Genomic DNA, 20,438 nt, shown 5'->3' with positions numbered 1-20,438 from the left:
CCCCTACTTTAAAGCATGTCGTCAAAGATTCAATTGACTTATAAAAATTATTATTCCATCCTTCAAACTGGAGTTATTAGTTCAGAAATAATCTATTACAGTTACTTATCCTAGCCCATTAATCATCGCCACACTGATCGTCTTAAGACAAGAGGCTTCATTGCATCACACAAAGCCGGAACACTTGACTTCCTCACGAGCTATGGTACTTTAGATACAATATTTGAGGTTAAGAGTTCGGGACTTCTCAATGAAGTTGCTATCATTACTAATGGATAATTACGAAGTGATTGCAGTAACTGCAGGTCATCAATTCGTATCTTCTGACCTATAGTCAGTCCAAGGAATATAGGATGGTATAGTAATTTTTTTTTATTGCCCTTGTAGGCAGGCGAGCATACGGCCCACCTGATGGTGAGTGGTTACCGTCGCCCATGGACTTCAGCAACGCCAGGGACAGAGCCAAGCCGCTGCCTAAAAGCTACATGGTTGACGGCATAATCTTTAGTTCTCTACATCGATAATTAGCAAATATATAATTGGCTGTATGAGACTTTGTGGCTTGTATTCTGCATTTTAGTTTCTTTGCATCTGGTCACATTGGTGCCATTAAAATATTTTGATGTAAAATTTTAAGCAGACGATCGAAATAAGGCAATATAATAATATAGTAGTTAGTCTTCCAAAAGTCTCAAGAACGAACTAAAATAGGCCTTTTATTTCTTCGTGATATTTTTCTTGAAGAAACACAAAACCTACCGAAACCTATCACTAAGCATAAAATCTCTGATAACATATCAAACGACATTATATTTGCTTTGATAGCAAAATTTGCATGACAATCTACTTACTATACGGAATAATAGTATTTTTTTTTTGTTGCTTAGATGGGTGGACGAGCTCACAGCCCACCTGGTGTTAAGTGGTTACTGGAGCCCATAGACATCTACAACGTAAATGCGTCACCCACCTTGAGATATAAGTTCTAAGGTCTCAGTATAGTAACAACGGCTGCCCCACCCTTCAAACCGAAACGCATTACTGCTTCACGACAGAAATAGGCAGGGTGGTGGTACCTAGCCGTGCGGACTCACAAAGGTCCTACCACCAGTAATATTATATTTATTCATAATTATATATTATTTATTCATAAATAAATAATTTCAAAATGTACAATTCTTTTTGTTTTCTGTTTTCCTTAGTGTACTTACGCTGATCTAGATTAATATTGAGTTAATTTATCAACTTATTTTAATTGAGATTAAATTAGCTTAAATTTAGTTACTATATTGTTTATTATCTTTAACGTATTTATTCTGAACTATAAATTCCGATCTAATGAATTGTAAAGAAACACGGTTTAGTAGACGTCTGGTGTAGTGGTAAGTGACATGGTCACTACACAAGGGGGTCGCGGGTTCGAATCCCGCCAAGCGAAGATATTTGTATGATAAACATAAATGTCTTTTCCAGGGTTATGGATGTCTATTAAATATATGTATGTGTATAATAAAAATCTTACATTTATATCCGTTATCTGGTACCTGTAACACAAGTTCTTTACGAACTTATCACGGGACCAGTTAACGTGGCGTGGTTGTTAGTAAATATTTATTTATTTATTTATTATTCACCCCATACTTCAAGGTTTTCCTAATATTCCAGAATTATTTTCTTTTTACTAAATGGATAAATAGCCTCACGATAGATCTTGTGAAAATGGTCGTCTTCCGCTTTAAAGTATTAGATCCAAGTCTCAATTATATTGTGTAACGGAAGTCCTACCCTTCAAATGGGAACGCATGATGCTTCAATACAAAGTTAACAGATTATACGACTGACTGACAGCGGTGCAGTAATAAGCGGCCCTGAGTGTTGTGCCGAGATTCTTTGATTTCCACTTCTGACAAAGATTGTGTCATGATGTCAGATTGTTTGCTTTTGGTCTGCGTGTTTAATGAAGTGAAACTTCTAATGCGACTTCCAACAAAGTTGTGTTAAACGTTAAACGCTACCTAGAAAGAGACAGAGCGAGAGTGAATGCGTGACACTCGAACGCATGCGCGTAGTATACTTGCTACAAGCCAGCGCGAGCGTTAGCAACGAGTAGCAGATGCCCGGGACACCAGTGCTAAGTGGCCCCTATTGTTTGTGCTGTGCGATTGTGTGTGCCCAAAGTGCGAGTGTTTCGATCTAGCGGTGTTGTTTCGGCGCGGAGACGTTCCGAGCAACGTAACGCAGGACCCGGGAACAGGTGAGTTGTTCGACACTTTCTTTTTTAACATCAGTTAATTGCGGGTAGTTGTCGATCAGCCTGGAGAAGCTGCGTACTCATTTTATTCTAAGAATAAAAACCGAGTTACGTTAGCGCCTTTGAGTCTGGCCATCTGTGTCCGTTCCCAGTCCTCCCCTACCCTTCGGGGTCAGGAGGGGCTGTTATTAAACCCGCGTAGCTGAACTATGGTGGCGGTTCACGGCGGCGACGGGAACCCCGTATTTAGTTCCGTGCTTAGGTTAATGTTTTAGTTCGAATATAGTTTTATTGTCCATTTTCTAATTTGATTCTTTCCCGTATTATTATTTTTACAATTAACCTAAGATATAATATAATAAATTTATTATTAGTAGTATTTAGTAATCATTAATATAGGGTAGTTATTCAACTGCATACTAGCGCCACTGTGGCAATTTATTTACAATTAATTAGTTTAGTTTTAAATTAGATATACCCTCTATAGCTTTAATATTTTTTTAGTAAAGTATAAATTGTGTTTTTCTTTTGATCTTACACTGGTGAACCGACCGACCTTTATAAGTGACCATTCTAGTATTTCAGTCGTTTTACTCATAATTAGGTTTAGATTTTGTGATTTTCTTTTGTTTTTTCACGGGACGTACTGTGGGCTCTCCCGTCGTGGCCGGTTTATTTTTACTTTACTAGTATTAATTTTCTTTTTCATTTTAATTTTATTCTTTTTTCATATTTATTAAAGTATTAATTTAGCTGGTAGCATTCTATCCCCCTCTTATTTTAAGTTGGGGTGGAATCATAGTTTTTCTTTACCATATTTTTGTACAAGTCGATCCAGTTGGAGCTCCTGAGGGTAAGTTAGCCTAGTTTTGTTATTTATTTTCTTTCTCATAGGTTGGTTTACCCACATACAACTCGGCAAGCCGGTCGCGGAGGGTGCCCGCAGAGTGGCTCGGGCCCATTTCTATTTACATTATTCATTTACATTATTCATTTAAATTTTATATTTTAATCTTAGTGATAAACGATTATTATCAGTATTATCAGTACATATTAAAAATCCTAACAACAAGGTGGGTCGGTCGTTGTCGTTAATAGTAGTACGGATGTACCGCCAGCCGTAGTGGCCGTTCATAGTTCGGCCAAATCATGTCGGGGGGGAACCCACCCCCAACTATCAGCACACCCGGCCCGTCTCATAAGGGACGACAGGCAATGCCGGAACGTCATACACCAACCCCAACACCTGCAATCCGTATGGCCCCGATGGGACCCGGTGCGGGCAGTTCGTCCGGGCCTTCGGCCGCGGCCAGGGAATCCCTGAGGATCGTACCGGTGGAAAGTAACTTTCCTTCGTCGGCCGATCCCTCCGGGCCCTCTCGGCCGCGGAAGAAGGCCAGGTCAGAGTCTGACCGAGGCTCATCGGGTGACCAAGATAAACGCCCGCGTATAGGCCCTTCCTCCAGGTCGGAGGGAGAAGAGAGCGTGACCACGTCCACGGATCACTCCTCTACCGAGTCTATCACTCCTTCCTCGTCAAGATCCACTTCCCCCTCTGGGAGTCCAATCCCAGTCCAACCCGTTCCCAAGCCTAGAGCACCCGCCAGGACAGGGATTGCTCCTAGGCAATTGAGAACCCCTCCTCACTCTCCTTCCCCAACTTTATCCCCAATCCCGGTGGACTCTACCCGAGGTGCCCCCGCCCTAAGCGGCACGGCGGGTAACCTGGACTCCACCAGGTACATGGACCTCGAGTCCACCAGACCACGTCATGCCCCTATGCCTAACCCCATTCCCTCTACCTCCTATGCTGCCATGGCAGCTAGGCCGAGTATTCCTTCCACCCAGAGGACATCCCAATCCTCTCATGTCCCTCCCCCGAGGCCGAAGGGTCGTGCCCAAGAGGAGCTGCGCCGACATCCGCCAATAATGGTGGAGGCCCTCCCTAATTGGTCCCGCCACATGGCGGCCATTAGGGAGCGCCTCGGTCGCGCCCCCTCGGTGCGACCCTTCGGCGCCGGCTTTAGTTTCCTGCCGACGTCGGTAGAGGAATACAGGGCGGTCCAGGCCTACCTGTCGGAGGCCTCTGCCAGGGATGGTACCATAAAATGGTACTGCTATGCCCTGACAGGGGAGATTCCGACTAAGGTGGCTGTCCGGGGCCTCCCTGCCGATACTGACGCGGCAGAAGTAACCGATGCCCTGAAGGAGCTGGGGTTTCCGGCTCGTCACGCCAGGTGCATCAGGTCCCAGAGAGGGCGCCCGGGCTGCGTGTTTCACGTAGCCTTGGACCACCTCTCGAAGGACGACCTCGCCCGCCTGTACGCAGTCAATGAACTGCTGTACTTGCCGGGGGTGACGATTGAGGGATGGCGACCAACCCGCGGGCCTGCGCAGTGTCATCGCTGCCAGGCCTTCGGGCACGCCTCCAATAATTGTCACCGAGCGGTCCGCTGCGTTCGATGTGCCGTGGAGCATGTCGTAGCGGACTGCCCGAGGCCGAGGGACGGCCCATTCTCCTGCGCCAATTGCGGGAAAGATCACGCTGCCGTCGACAGGCGGTGCGCGGTCTACCGCAAGAGGGCCAGGATGATGGGAGTAACCGTCCCTCCTCCTGCGCCGTTGGTGCCTCGATCCGGGAACACAGGTCCTCCTCCTTCTGTAGCTCCCATTCCGAAGGGGAAGGGGAAAGGGAAAGGGAAATCTTCCCAACCCCAACCCCCTCCCCCGTCCTTATCCATCCCCCCTGCCGTGTCAGTGGAGGCAAATCCATCAGCGGCAACGCTGATGGCTGAAGCCAACGCTCCGCGGCGGGGTATGCCCATTCCTACCCCTCGTGGTCTAAACGCTGCAAGCAGACCGCCCCTCTCACAACGCAGCGCTCCAGCCCGTGCTGGAGTACAAACCCCCCAATTACCAGGTCCTAAAACAAAAAAAAACAGGCTTAAAAAAACAAAAAAAAAAACTAAAGAAGAGAGCGCAACGGGACGCAGTAGCGAACGCTCCTACTGCATCGGCTCCCCCGTCAACAAATTTAGTAATGGAGGTTGATATAAACCCCCCCATCGACCCTTCGCAACCGGCTTCAATACCGGAAACGACCCCACTGCCTCAGGCCCAACCAGCCATCTCGGGCACATCTCAGCCCCCCCTCCCCCCCGCCCTCAGCGCGAGCGCCGCAGCGGTCGACAGGCCTCCCAGCCTGCCGGCTTTGCTGCATGGCTGCTGGCGCTCTGGGAGAACTTGGCCGAGGTGATCTCCGGAGTGATCCGCGAGATCGCCTCGGGCGCTAGCCCTGTCGGGGCTATCCTGTCGGGGTTCTACCAGCTGATAGCGAGGCTCAATGGCTAGCCAAGAGCTTCGCGTCATCTATTGGAACCCCGACGGGATAAGATCCCGGAAAAACGAGCTATTGGTCCTCGCCCGGGAGTACAACCCTGAGGTTTTACTGCTGGGGGAGACCATGTTAAGTCCTCAGGTTGAGTTCAGGATTCCCAACTATTTCATGTACCGACGTGACGAGCTTACCCCTGCCGGGCGGCCGTTCAGGGGCACTGCGGCCCTCGTCAGGCGGGACGTGGTGCATGATCAGTTGGATTTGCTGTCCTTCTCATCGACACGATCGGTCGGTGTGAGGGTACACACCTCGGGGGGGGATATGCGGATTTATGCCGCGTATAGACCCCCGGGGCCTGAGTTTCACCCTGAGGATATAAGACGGGCCCTGAATTACGACAGCCGCCCAGCTCTGCTGGTCGGGGACCTCAACGCGAAGCACGTCGCGTGGGGCTCCCGACTTAACACAGCAGTGGGCAGTAGAGGTGGCTAATATAACCAATAACCAATAAATTTACCGGTAAAAAAAATTAACACTTCTATTCGATAAATAAAATTACCCAAAACGGTTAAAAATACCGTTTACCAAACACACTGCGTGTAGTGGCATAGGCAATTATTGGAAATTATATTTATGCAAGTTTCAACTTTATTTCAACACGTAAGATTCATTTTCGCCTTGCAGATGTCTTCAACTTATCATGTAAAAAATATTGAATTTTATGATTTCATTGTATGCTCTATACCCCTCAAAATAAAGCACAATATTTAAGTTGGTGTATTTTACAGTTAATGATAATTTTTTTCGTTAAAAAATTGAAATGAAACGATATTTTTACCGAACGCGAAGATGACGTGATTGGTTGATTTTTTAAACGTAATATTTTGTTTGGTACTTGACATTTTGGTGGCTCAGTGCATCTTTTCTATTATTTTGGTAAAGTTGTGTTTTTGTATTTTAAGAGATTTGTACTTTGTGTTTGTGTGTTTTGACTTTGTTTTTGTGTGTTTGAGACTTTGCTTACTTTGTTGTTGTGGATTTTTAAATTGTATATCTAATTTAAAATGCCGAAACGCAATGCAGAAATATGGGATCATTTCGAAAAGTGCTAGTACCATTCAAGTTTAACATTAGCAAAATTAATTTTTCAACGAAAAGATTTACCGGTATTTTCAACCAATAAAAATATCGGTAATTTTTTTTATCAATTACCAGTTAACAGATAAATAAATTCAACCGTTAACGCCATCTCTAGTGGGCAGGCGGCTGTTAGAAGATGCCGATAGGGGCGACTACTCTGTGGTCGGCCCTGATGAACCCACGCACGTCCCTACCGCCGCGCGATACCAGCCCGATGTGCTGGACGTGTGTGTTCATAAGGGGCTACGGTGCCCCGTAACGATCGAGGCACTGTACGACCTGGGTACTCCCCACCTCCCTATCCTGGTGACACTGGGAATGGGGCTTACCCGGGTTGCGACTTCGCCCCTACGACCGAAGGTCGACTGGGAGCTCTTTAAGAGACGACTAGTCGACCTTCCCGTGATTCAGGACCCCAATACCCCTGATGGGGTCGACGATGCGGCAGTCCGCCTTGTCGACTCCATCAGGGGAGCGATCGACCAGGCGACGACTCTTGTGCCCAGCGGCGGGCCCAGAGGTAGACTCCCGGCCCATCTGAAGGCGATCATTCGCCGGAAGAGGGGCCTGAGGAGGCTCTGGGCGACAACTCGTTGTCCCAGGATCAAGCGCGAGCTTAATGAGTTGGAAGCGGAGTTGGCGGCGAAGATTAGCTCCTTCCGGGGCTACGCGTGGGAGGAACGGATTGAGGAGGCCCGTGAGGACCCCTCTTCTGTGTCCCTCCACCGACTTTGCCGCCAGCTCTCAAATCGGTCTGCCCCGACTTGTCCACTCGTGGACGAGAGGGGCAACCGATGCTTCTCGGCTCAGGCCCGCGCCGATGTCCTGGCCGCAATGCTGGAGCGGCAGTTCGTTCCAAATGACTCTGCACCCTCAGAGGCCGCATTCCACCAATCGGTGGAAGAGAGTGTAGCGAACCTACTCTCCTCCCCGGTGCCTCCGTTGGGAGATGATGCTTTCATCACTCCCAGTGAATTGCGCCTCTCCATCAAGCGGATGAAGAGGCGCAAGGCGCCGGGTGAGGACGGTATTCCCTCCCTCGCATTCTTCCACTTCCCTGAAACGGTCGTGTCATATATGACACGGCTGTTCAATTCCATTCTGTCCACAGGACACTTCCCGGGAATTTGGAAATTGGGCAAGGTTATCGCCTTGCCCAAACCCGGCAAGGATAGGAGAAATCCCTCCAGTTACCGTCCGATCACCTTGCTGTCGCATGTGGGCAAGTTGTTCGAGAGGCTGCTGCTGAGAAGGGTGTCGCCGCACATCCTTCCCAGACCCGAGCAGTTCGGGTTTCGCAGCGGTCACTCGACAACGCTGCAATTGGTCCGCGTCATGCATCACTTGGCGGATCGGTCCAACGCGCGCCAGTACACGGCCGCAGTCTTTCTCGATATCGAGAAAGCCTTCGACCGTGTCTGGCATGCGGGACTGATCCACAAGCTGGTGCAGAACACGGACCTCCAGCACGCCTACGTGCGACTGCTGGGGTCGTACCTGGAGGGAAGATCCTACTTTGTCGCGGTCGAGGGCGCCAAGTCGTCGGTGCGCCCAGTCACGGCCGGAGTTCCTCAGGGAAGCGTCCTGGCTCCATTCCTCTACGCTCTCTACACCAACGACATTCCCACGCTCGAGGGTAACCTCCAAGCGTGGGAAGTAGACGTGAAGTTGGCGCTGTTTGCCGACGACAGCGCCTACTTCTCGTCATCCAACGTCCCCTCTGCGGCCATTCTGAGGATGCAGAGGCTTTTGGACTTACTGCCCCAGTGGCTGGACCGATGGAGGGTCGCGGTCAACGTGGGGAAGACTGCGGCTATCCTCTTCGGTCCGGTCCGCACAACAGTCGTCCCGGGACAGCTCAGTCTCCGTGGCGCTAATGTCGAGTTTAGATCCAGCGTCCGGTACTTGGGGGTCGATATCGACCGGAGTTTGAGGATGACCGCCCACGCCAATAAGGCGTTGGCGGCCGCTCGCTGTGCGAGATTCCTCCTCCGGCCGGTGTTGGCCTCTAGGTTGCCGGTCAGGACTAAGCTCGGCATTTATAAGACGTATGTTCGTTCCCGTATCACGTACGCAGCTGAGGCCTGGTATCACCTCATCCCGCAGGGCATGCGGGCGAGGTTACAGGTCCAGGAAAATCTGGCTCTTCGCACGATAGTCGGAGCAGGGCGTTACGTCAGAAATGACGTAATCGCCCGGGATCTGGATGTGGAGTCGCTCGAGGAGTTCATCCGGAGGCTAGCTCGTAATCTTTACGAGCGGGCTGACGGTGGACCCCACGAGCACCTCCACAATATAGCTCCCTTGCACGCCAGACCACCTGATGGTCGGGCGCTACCAAGGGAGCTACTGGAACCCCCGGCTATGGTAAGATAGTCGGCTTAACCGGAGTGATATGGGAGTGCTCATAATGAGTGCCCCCATGGGACTGAGCTGTCCACACTCTTCACTTCCCCCCACATCGTTGGGGTGCCCCCCTATGGGGACCCATTTTCCACCCCCGTTGGGTGGACCACTCCCCCGTCTGGGGAGTGTTTCATATCGGTCCCTCCCCGCGATGGTCTTCTCCTTTTGGGGAGCCCAGAACGGGTGAGCGCCAAACTAGTGCCGCGGCTCCTCCTCTGGTTTGTAGAGGTGGGGCCGCGGCATGGGGCCGGTGGCGGGCCCCACGGTTGCTGACTGTTGTCCCTGTTGTATATAGTAGTTTAGTTAGTTGTAGTTAGATAATAAGGGAAAAAAAAAAAAAAAAAAAATAAAAAAAAAAATAAAAAAAAAAAATTGCATTAGGAAGCAGAGGACGGCAGCCGGCGCCGGGGAGCGTCGTCCACGGGCATCACTCCTCCTGCATCATCAAGCCCGTCGTATTATATATATGTATGTATTTTTGTCGATGTAGTGTGCCGAAGCACGCTGCGAACAGCCCCCCCCCCAATCCAGTCTTGCATCCATTTCACCCCTGCCCTATGTGGCAGGGAGCGTCTGCCCGGGTAGTGGGGTTTACCCCGAGGCCCGCTCCGTGCCCCCGTAAGGGAGTACGACGACCCCGAAGAAAGAAACGAGTAGCATCCAATATTTTAATGAAGTGTTTAAATATATATTTATTTTTCTATCTATAATTTAAAATATATAAAATATATATGTTGAAGATGTCGCATCTCTTCGCATACACAGCATTTCCTATTTATTACAAGAGCAATCTGATTTAAAGATGAAAAATGAAGAAAACCACAATACTACATACACTACGAAAAAGAAGTTTCACTTCATTCACGTGCACCAAGTTGCTCGCACGCACCGTTTTTTTATCTACATATTTATATATTTAAACATACTTTTATCATACATACGTTTATCAGTCTCTGGTACCAATAGCACAGGGAATCCCAAATTGGACCATGCGTGGTTTATTCTCAGCTATTATTATTAAGTATTATTACATATTAAAAGAACACAAAAATTATTACTCACGTCCCAAAAAAAGTATGTACTTAAGTTCTAACCGAAAAACTAATTCGAACTGAAACCACAATTCATTAAACCTTAAAGCAATATACCAAAAAAGCCAAAAGGGAATCTTTTAAAAAGTAGCCAATAAAAACTTATTGTTAAAAGCCAGTTAAGACCAAACCTACCTCAATGAAACTATGGATGCAGCGCCAATCTCGCTGCGAGTGTGGCAAACTGCCAATGCTGAGTGCGCTAGATAAGTACCTGCGGGGCAGAAGCTCGCCGAGGCTGCACTAGTTTAGCTAATACGATGTAAGAAAGAACAAATTTTCTCTGTATTGTGGGTAAAATAAATTTCACAGGTTCATTCCAAATTTGTTGACTAAATATTTTGTATTATTTGGAATATCACTTTTGAGAACGAATGGAACTGACTCAGAATTAGGCCTTGAAACTGATTTAATTAATTTAAATCGGCTATTGCTAGATTTTGTTTGAAAGATCACCGGTACAATTATCAATATTTATACCTACATCAATGTAACGTGATTCGGTATCTCCTTTTGCTCTGTTCCTAACCAACTCCATCCATGACTTTCGTCCTTACAATATTGTGCCATTTGATCTTGTCTTCGGCTAATGGGAGAGCATTAGAGCATTCTCTACTTCAAATTGGCCTTAAAATGCGAACATATTAAAACAAAAAGCTGCAATTTTTTTCTGATCTTATTTTTTATCAACGTCACCCAATTTTTTCAGCTGCTGACGGTAGTTACCATCAAATATTTAATAGTATTGATCAAAACGGAATACGTATAACTAAAAACGATAATATAATACCAGTATTTTTTCTTCAATCGTTACTAACAAAAATAGGTACAAAGATATTTTTAATTGCCCTTGTAGGCAGATAAGCATACCGGCCCACCTGATAGTGAGTGGTAACCGTTGCCCATGGACTTCAGCATTGTCAGGGACAGAGCCAAGCCGCTGCCTACCATTAAATACCAGTAATATACGATAAATACCAGTAATGTACATATTCGTAAAATGGTACAAATATTAGACTGTGTTTTATTGTATGTATTTATAAGTACACCAATATGAAATCAAAACAAATGCAAAATATTATTACAGAAAATATTCAAATCGATTGGCACAACAAGAAAATGTAGGTACAAGCTTATTCTAAATCTCTTATATCAATGTTGGGGAGAACTAAAGGTAAAGAAGGTTATTTAAGTTATTGTTTTATGTATGTTTATTTATATGTATTTTTCATATTATATTAGATTTTTTTTAAAGCTTAGTTTAAAGTCATGCTTTAATAGCTTTTATATTGTACACTATTCCCCTCTTATACATCGTATTTCTCTCTGCTAATGGTTTGCTGGAAGAAAACTCATGAATGAGTTAAGCTCGCCTTTGTACATAGTATTTAGACATTCTTTAAATCGGTTTTTATTGTATTTTCTTTTTGTGTACAATAAGTATAAAATAAAATAAATAAATAAGAAGGTAAAAGAGATGAAAACATTTTGTAGATCTTCAAGAGCAAGCTCATCATATGGCAGTTATCACTTCAAAGAGCTTACAACAATAATAATAGCCGGGAATAAATCACACACGATCATCTGGGCCCAAACTAGGGTTCGCTGCAATATAAGACGACATGGTCACTACACAAGGGGCAGCGGGTTCGAATCCCGCCAAGGGAAGATATTTGTATGATAAAATTAAATATAAATGTCTTTTCCAGGGTTATGGATGTATATTAAATATATGCACGTGTATAATAAAAATCTTACATTTATTTCCGTTATCTGGTACCTGTAACACAAGTTCTTTATGAACTTAACACGGGACCAGTTAACGTGGCGTGATTGTTATTAAATATTTATTTATTACATATTATAAATACTGACATGCATATTTACGTACATTTAAATATAGAAGTTCGTAAACCAACCCTAATAAACAAACCTGTTCATTGAACGAATGTTTGCTCGGTGTGGGAGCTGAAGCTACGACCTTCAGCTCAGCAGTCAGGGCACTAAATATTACCACTGAGTCAGTCAATAGCATAATTTGTTAAATTAAATCATTAGGCAGGTCGTGTAAAGCGAATGAACGTACCAAGTGTACCAATGGAGCTTTTCGGGCTATAGACAGAAAATTATGATTATGATGAGGAGTTGAGTGATGAAAACGGTGAGTATTGGTACTATAGCAGCTTGGTACACAATTACCTAGCACTTCTATCTCTCAGGACGTTTTGCGTCAGGATGCCTTTGCTCCTACTAGTGGATGAGGTAAAGTAATAATATAGTATGGTGGTACTGAAAATCGGAAACTCATTTTGAGAAAAACATTGCTTTTGTCACAGAAATTCTTTCAGTAGAGATATATTAGAAGAACTGTATACCCCGGCAGCTTATGTGATGATGATGATGATAAAAGGGATTTTCTTTGTTTAGTAGCTAAACAGACTAGTTAAATTTGAGGTTATACTATATCAAGAACTTTTCCCACAACTTGAAACAGTTTTCTATAACATGACCAAGTTAAAAGGATCCTTCTTGCGCAGTAGTTCGACACACTCGAAGTCTATGCAATTTTACGGAACATTGCATCTTAAGTAACTATCGCTTACTAACTAGCGGGGAGCTTTTGTGCTTAAAATGTATAACGGTTTAATGGACCAAAGTCTGATTGACCAATAAAGTTATTAAAGAACTTTGTACAATGAATTTTATGTGACGTGAACGAGAAATGTTTAACTTGCGGCGGGATTTCTCTATTCTTATTAAAAGTTTAATTAATGGAGACATTCGATTATTTTCATTGATTTAATATTGGCTTTTAAATTATTTTAAAGATTTAAATCTATTTTCAAACTTTGATACTTAAATCTTCTCAGACATATGCGCAATAAAACAATAAAAATTACAGAAAGACAGAGATAAGGAGAGGCAGAAGGCGAATATAGTCTTTTATGAACTTCGATGCGAAAAAAAAATATAACTTTATTATCTAAACTCTAAATTGTAAATAGCCTTTTTAGGGAGTTTCTTGAAATGAATGTTAACGAATACTTGTAATACGTCAATCAGTTGAGCAACCAATTAACATTATTATGTTGGCAAAATCTGGCAATTTAACTTCAGTTGACTTTTACGTCAAGCAAAAAACGTCATGTTCGTTTTATGAATACGTTTTATCTCGAGTAAATTTTCCGGGAAAACGACAAGTGAAATGAAATAAAAAATTGTAAGAAGTTACGGAAATTGCACAATCTGGTTGAAGAAATATACGGGGAATACGTTCTGAAATTAGTTTTTTTTTTTATTGCTTAGATGTGTGGACAAGCTCACAGCCCACCTGGTGTTAAGTGGTTACTGGAGCCCATAGACATCTACAACGTAAATGCGCCACACACCTTGAGATATAGTTCTAAGGTCTCAGTATAGTCACAACGGCTGCCCCACCCTTCAAACCGAAAGGCATTACTGCTTCACGGCAGAAATAGGCGGGGCGGTGGTACCTACCCGTGCGGACTCACAAGAGGTCCTACCACCAGTAATTATGCAAATTATAATTTTGCGGGTTTCATATTTATTGCACGATGTTATTCCTTCACCGTTGAAGTCAATCGTGAACATTTGTTAAGTACGTATTTCATTAGAAAAATTATATAGTAATAAAGTAATAAAGCCATTCCACTCTAAAATGAAGTCTAATTATGTAATGCAAGAGATTTGAAACAATGTGCAGACGTGCATCAACATAGTTCATTGTATTCTTTGATGTTCCTCAGTTCTGGTCGGACGTTAGGGAACTGGATGATTTTGCTCCGCGCTCTCTGAGTGTACTATGTCCAGTGCATTTCTCATATTTCCCTTTGTAACGAGTAAATGATTATGATTTGGTTGTGACAAAAATTGGTTCATCATTGGAATTTCTCCATGGGTACGTCTTATCGTAAACCCGCATCGACTGGTGCGATTTACCAAAAATAATTGTATGCAAAACGGATTCCATAGATTTTTACTGATTAATGGATCTACCTAGTTTGAGAGTTAGGTATTTCTAGTGACTTCAAGCTGACTTAAATGTTTACAGACTGCGTAGGGACGTTATGTGCAAATTGTACATTTTTGAGTGTTTTAGGCTAGACACGCCCTTTTCCTTCTTCGGCAGGTCAAACTTTAGCGAAAACAATACAATAAAAAATAAATAGTCTATTATTTATTTCATAGATGAGAGCGAGCTCTCAACTCATTTGCGGTTGAGTGGTTACCGGGATCGTAGGATCGTAGATGTCACAATGAGAATACTACCTTCAGAATTGAGGTCGGTGTCTCAAATGTAACGGCAATCTGGAACGCTCTATTAGATATATTAATTTTTATGATGCGTGACCAAAATAGGTAGACCTGTGGCTATTACCCGTTTGCAAGCAAAATACTACCCTAGTACCTATCTAACTAGTATCTTTTTCTTTTTCTAAACACCGTCCTTATTTTCACCTTAATGATTCTAAAAGGAAACATATTGGTCTTTGAAAAAAAAAATATTATACAATATTTTCGGTGTAAAATCAAATATATTATAATATTTTCGGTATAAAATCAAATATATTATACAATATTTTCGGTGTAAAATCAAATATATTATACAATATTTTCGGTGTAAAAACAAATATATTATACAATATTTTCGGTGTAAAAACAAATATATTATACAATATTTTCGGTGTAAAATCAAATATATTGTACTATTAGGAATCAGAAGTGGAATGTTATAAAGAAATTATTAAGTTAACAAACGATCCGTATAATTACAACTCAGATCATAAAATCTAACCTATACAAGTACAATCAACACTATTATTACTAAACCAATTACTGCAAACTTCTACAATCAATTTACAAAAATAATAACAAAATGGCTTACGTGACCTTGCTAGCAACCAACACTAATTATCGCAAGTCGTCCGTGCACTGCGAGTGTAACGAGCAGGATGTGCGGAATTATCTAAGTACCCTCCTTATATAGGTTTGCCGAGTATTCGATGACGATGTTTCGGAGGCTCCTTACACGGCCTCTCCTGACGTTGAGTCGTCCTCGACACAAATCCTTTGGGTTCCGCTTGAACCCGCCACCGGAGAAGTCGGCGGGTTAGCCTCCACGTAGTCATCAAGCAAGGGCATAGACAGACCGGTCAAAGGAACGGGCTTCGTTTGCATAGTGTTCTCATCACCATCATATAAAACAGAACAAAACCATTACCAATAATTCGGAGAAGCTTAGGGGCACTCGAACTTACAGCACAATCATCCTGTCCACAGTCAATTAATTCATACATCGTTTGTCATAAATCTTGCTCATATAACACACATACATCACTCTCGAAAGTATAAAACCTAATGCGCATATTCCTGTTAGTATCCAAGGGCCAGTGTGCGTCGCCCTTCGTTGATTGTCTTCTGCATTTGGTTACCAGTGATCCCTGTAAAATGGTCCCAGACCCACTCGTACGAAGATCGTATTAAAAACGTACGAGTGCATTCCACACGCAGAGCATATTCAAACGTGTGAAGCTTCCCGGCACGCCGACAGTACTCAAACGTGCCGAGGCTTCTCAATACGCCAGCTTAGGCCGATCGCATTGAGGCATCTCACCGTGTAGAATTAATCAGACGAGTGAGGGATACGTAAAATGGTCCCAGACCCACTCGTACGAAGATCGTATTAAAAACGTACGAGTGCATTCCACACGCAGAACGTATTCAAACGTGTGAAGCTTCCCGACACGCCGACCACACTCAAACGTGCCGAGGCTTCTCAATACGCCAGCCTAGACCAATCGTATTGAGGCATCTCACCGTGACTCCGAGTGAGGGATACGTAACTAGAGAGCAATCATCTATAGCTCACCCTTCAGGTTCACCATAAGAATACGTATATCTGTGAACAATGGTTACCATCAACTTCGCTTACTCTCAAAGAAGGCAGCACATGTCTCAGGGGTCCACTCGCCCCGTCACGATGCCATATATTGTGCAGCTGCCTGTGTAGTTTTGACATAACTGCCGCTGCCGACCGATAATACACAGCTACCGGCACGTCGCTTGCGTGCTACTGTCGCAGGAACCATCGAGGGGCCCGAGCTGGCGACAATGCCCGTGAGGCACCATCCTCACCATTCAGCAAGGTCCACGGATTGCCGGATCTAGATTTCCTGTAGACTGTGAGTTATTACCAAAACAAGATTATCGACATTAAAAACGGCTGCTGCTCGTCGGTGCCTGTCCACGCGAGCATCATGTCGCTTTTCACTCCATGGTACCAATTGATGAGCTCTACCTCGACCTAGTTCTCGACGAACTTCACGGCTCCGAAACACCTCAGTCGTGACATCACTAAATAGAGTCCTCACCACAGGTGTGGTGGAGTCTGTTCCTACCAGAAGCTGCAGGGCGGATGTCTGTTGTCTTGCATTTTGTGATGTTCAGAATGAGCTGTAATCTCAAAAGTTGAATTGACCATTTTGCCAACATAGTCCCGAATTCACCTTCGGAAGTATGCAGTCAACCTCAGGAATTATCTACCTGTGTGACATTACGAGTCACTGGTGACTCAATTAGTGCCTGAACCCTATGAGGACTCGGCCTAACCTGACCTCCACTAAAAATGAAATCAAATCGTGAGTAGATTAGCGTTCGCGGCTGTAACCTGAGGGCCCATTATGCCCCGTATCACTATTAAAGTTCTATTAAAGCACTGGCGAGGGTAGACGCCTCAGAACCAGGGATACTAGATTCTACGCGACCTTGTTGCGAACCAACGATATTCGACATGGGAGTCGTAACTGTCCGTAGAATATCGGTGGTCTGTTCAGCGCGCGCCTTATCGTTAGAACGTGTCGCAGCAGGTTCAACCGTGCGCGAGCGCGATCTCGCCCTTCCGCGACGGGCACACTACGAGAGCGGTCCCTACTACGCGACCCGCGCCTAACCCGAGCACGTGACCGACGCACATCAGTACTGCGAGAATCACGCTGGTCTCGGACCCGTAAGCCATCTCGTGAAGTACGACCTCTATCGTTCGTATCGCGATTTTGTCTATCATCTCTGTGATCGCGAAAGCATGTCGTTTTCGATTACGAGAATCATCTCGAGACGGTCGCCTCCGTGTACTAGGAGTTTCAGTATGTCTCATTATCACAGTTAAAATTTGCAATCACACAATAAAAATAACAAATAAAGTATGAAAGCATCAAAGTAAGCAGTCATTGTAAAACAAAACAAAGTTCAGAGTTTTACGCTACTGTGGGCTATTTGAGTCCTTTATCCCACTTCTGATATTAGGAATCAGAAGTGGAATGTTATAAAGAAATTATTAAGTTAACAAACGATCCGTATAATTACAACTCAGATCATAAAATCTAACCTATACAAGTACAATCAACACTATTATTACTAAACCAATTACTGCAAACTTCTACAATCAATTTACAAAAATAATAACAAAATGGCTTACGTGACCTTGCTAGCAACCAACACTAATTATCGCAAGTCGTCCGTGCACTGCGAGTGTAACGAGCAGGATGTGCGGAATTATCTAAGTACCCTCCTTATATAGGTTTGCCGAGTATTCGATGACGATGTTTCGGAGGCTCCTTACAGTACAATATTTTCGGTGTAAAATCAATTTCAATGTATCTAATCGTTTTAATACACTTGTAATTTAATTTTCGACGAACACTTTTAGTATATGTTTATACAATACACATTGTTATTAGGAAAACTCAGTTTATTTTTATTTATTTTTATTGCCCTTGTAGGCAGAAGAGCATACGGCCCACCTGATGGTGAGTGGTTACCGTCACCCATGGACTTCAGCAATGCCAGGGGCAGAGCCCGTAAAATAAAACGATTGGATTCACCCTTAAGCTCATTTAAGGCTAAATCATCTTCACGAAATGAGTAATCTAACAATAAGACTAAGTACCCTTCAAACGGAACATAATATTTAGGTCGCAGTAATGTATCACGCGGGGTATCTATATATTAATACGTGAAGCAAAAACTTTGTATCCCTTTTTTACGAAAACTGCGCAGACGGAGGAGTATGAAATTTTCCACACTTATAGAGAAGAAGTGCACAATGCTAATATTTATTTTAAATAATGTATAAAAGATACATTAAATCAATAAAGAAAACATTACACACACTACATACCATGTATTTGACGCACACACGCATGCATACTATTATTTATTGTCAAACTTTTGTTCTTGACGTGTGTTGTCAAATTGAGAATAGATTAAATATTGTTTGTCTTTATTAATATTTTTTTATAGTGTAGTCTTGGCGAAATTTGTGATTAAAGAAGTATAAAATACAATCATAATGGTGTACAAACTTAAAATTCCAATTAATTATAGTCGAATTTCGACTACTGCGGGACCACTAGTCTCGTAAATTACGTATATCAAGAAACTAAAGCGAAACTCCGCTTTCATAAACATTAAAGTTAAGTGATTAATCACAATAATACCTCGCTTAACCTAATGAACTAAGCGTTAGACTTGATTCTAACGAAATGACGTTACGTGGCCCCGAAACTTGGAAATCTTAATGTGTTGCAGAACTTGAAACTGATTCTTGTACGATATTCTAAATAGCGTTTTGAATTGGCGCTGTAATATTTCAAAGATAACAAATAATAAATTTTTGAAGGTTGTTTATTGAAGAACTAGCGACTCGCCCTCGCTTCGCTTCGGAAACATTAAAACACACATGAAACCAAAAAAAAAAAAATTAAAAAAAAAAAAAAAAGTAGGCTATGTTCATCAGGGACAATGTCGGCTTCTAATGGAAAAAGAATTTTTCAAATCGGTCCAGTAGTTTCGGAGCCTATTCGAAACAAACAAACAAACAAATCTTTCCTCTTTATAATATTATTATAGTATAGAAGATAAACTAAATTATAATTCGCAAACTGATTTTTTTGATTGGCTGTACGATGCGTTGTAAGCCCTCAGGGTTAGGCACTACCTTCTTGCCTATATTCACCGCGATGCAGTCACGTATATATCATTGAAATAAGTTTTTAATGCTTTTGATTAAGCCACTGCGTATATTTCTTCATACTCATTAATTATACATCGCGCCTCAAATTGTTTGGTTCGTGTTTAAAAGAACGAAATGAAACTGCTTGTAACATAAATCAGGCAAAATAATTATTCAGAATATAATATAAACTAGTGGTCCCCGCAGTAGTCGAAATTCGACTATATTTAATTGAAATTATAAGTTTGTACACTATTATGATTCTACTGTCAAATACTATTATACTTTTATATTATAATCGAAAATTTCGCCAAGATTACACTTTAGATAAAGATATTAATAAAGACAAACCATAATTAATCTATTCTCAATTTGAATTTGACTTTAAAGAATAACAAAAGTTTGACAATTGACAATACACAAAGAGTATAGTTATATGTATGTGCTGTGTCAAATATATGGTAGTGTGTGTAATGTTTTCTTTGTTGATTTAATTAATGTATTTTTTTAAGCATAATTAAAAAAAAATATTAGCGTTCTGCACTCCTTCTCTATATTCGCTATAAGTGTGGAAAATTTCATACTCCTCCGTCCGCGCAATTTTCGTAAAAAGGGGTACAAAGTTTTTGCTTCACGTATTAATATATTGATTAAACAATTATTCGTCATTTGAGGCCACAGTTTTCACCTAAAAAATGTTTTAAGAACGTCCAACTTCAGTAATATCATTACAGACTCAATTGAAATAAATAAAAAGACAAATAACTTGAATTCTCGTTTCTGAATGACTTTAGTTATAAAAAAGAGAGAAAAAAAAACCTTTAGTGTATATTTAAACACGTTTAAGAGCTTTGCGAAGTGCGAAGTCCTGTGAAGCAAATACTTCCAGTGTGCTCACGGTATTTCTCTTAAGGATATGGTGTTTGCGTAACTCCGCAGTACAAGGCCAAAATATACGGTCGGGGAGAGCATAAGAATCATCGTTATATTGACTACGCTTTCGCTATTAAAATCTTAACGCTCGTGTGATTTGGAACACGATGAAAAGTTAAGCAACCTAAGGGCCTGTGCACACCACGTTTTTTAAACGCGCCATCGACGCGCCTTCGTAGCGATACAGACGCGATACGCACGCAAGTCAGACGCAGCCTGTAGACCTTTGCACACCTGTATAAATTCAAA

The 20,438-nt window shown here is 42.9% G+C and overlaps 1 protein-coding gene across 1 annotated transcript in view; it reads right to left on the bottom strand.

Annotated features, from left to right (window-relative positions):
- Nucleotides 1–17,786, bottom strand: part of LOC101746814 (apyrase) — a 30,760-nt gene extending 12,974 nt beyond the window's left edge. The window contains exon 1 of the mRNA XM_038012060.2: nt 15,137–17,786. The gene's annotated coding sequence lies outside the window, so the exon portion shown is untranslated. The remainder of the gene's footprint in view (nt 1–15,136) is intronic.
- Nucleotides 17,787–20,438: the final 2,652 nt, after the last annotated feature.

This window comes from Bombyx mori, chromosome 7 (genome assembly GCF_030269925.1).
Source record: "Bombyx mori chromosome 7, ASM3026992v2".
Lineage (NCBI taxonomy): Eukaryota > Metazoa > Arthropoda > Insecta > Lepidoptera > Bombycidae > Bombyx > Bombyx mori.
This window is presented reverse-complemented; position numbering and strand designations above follow the sequence as displayed.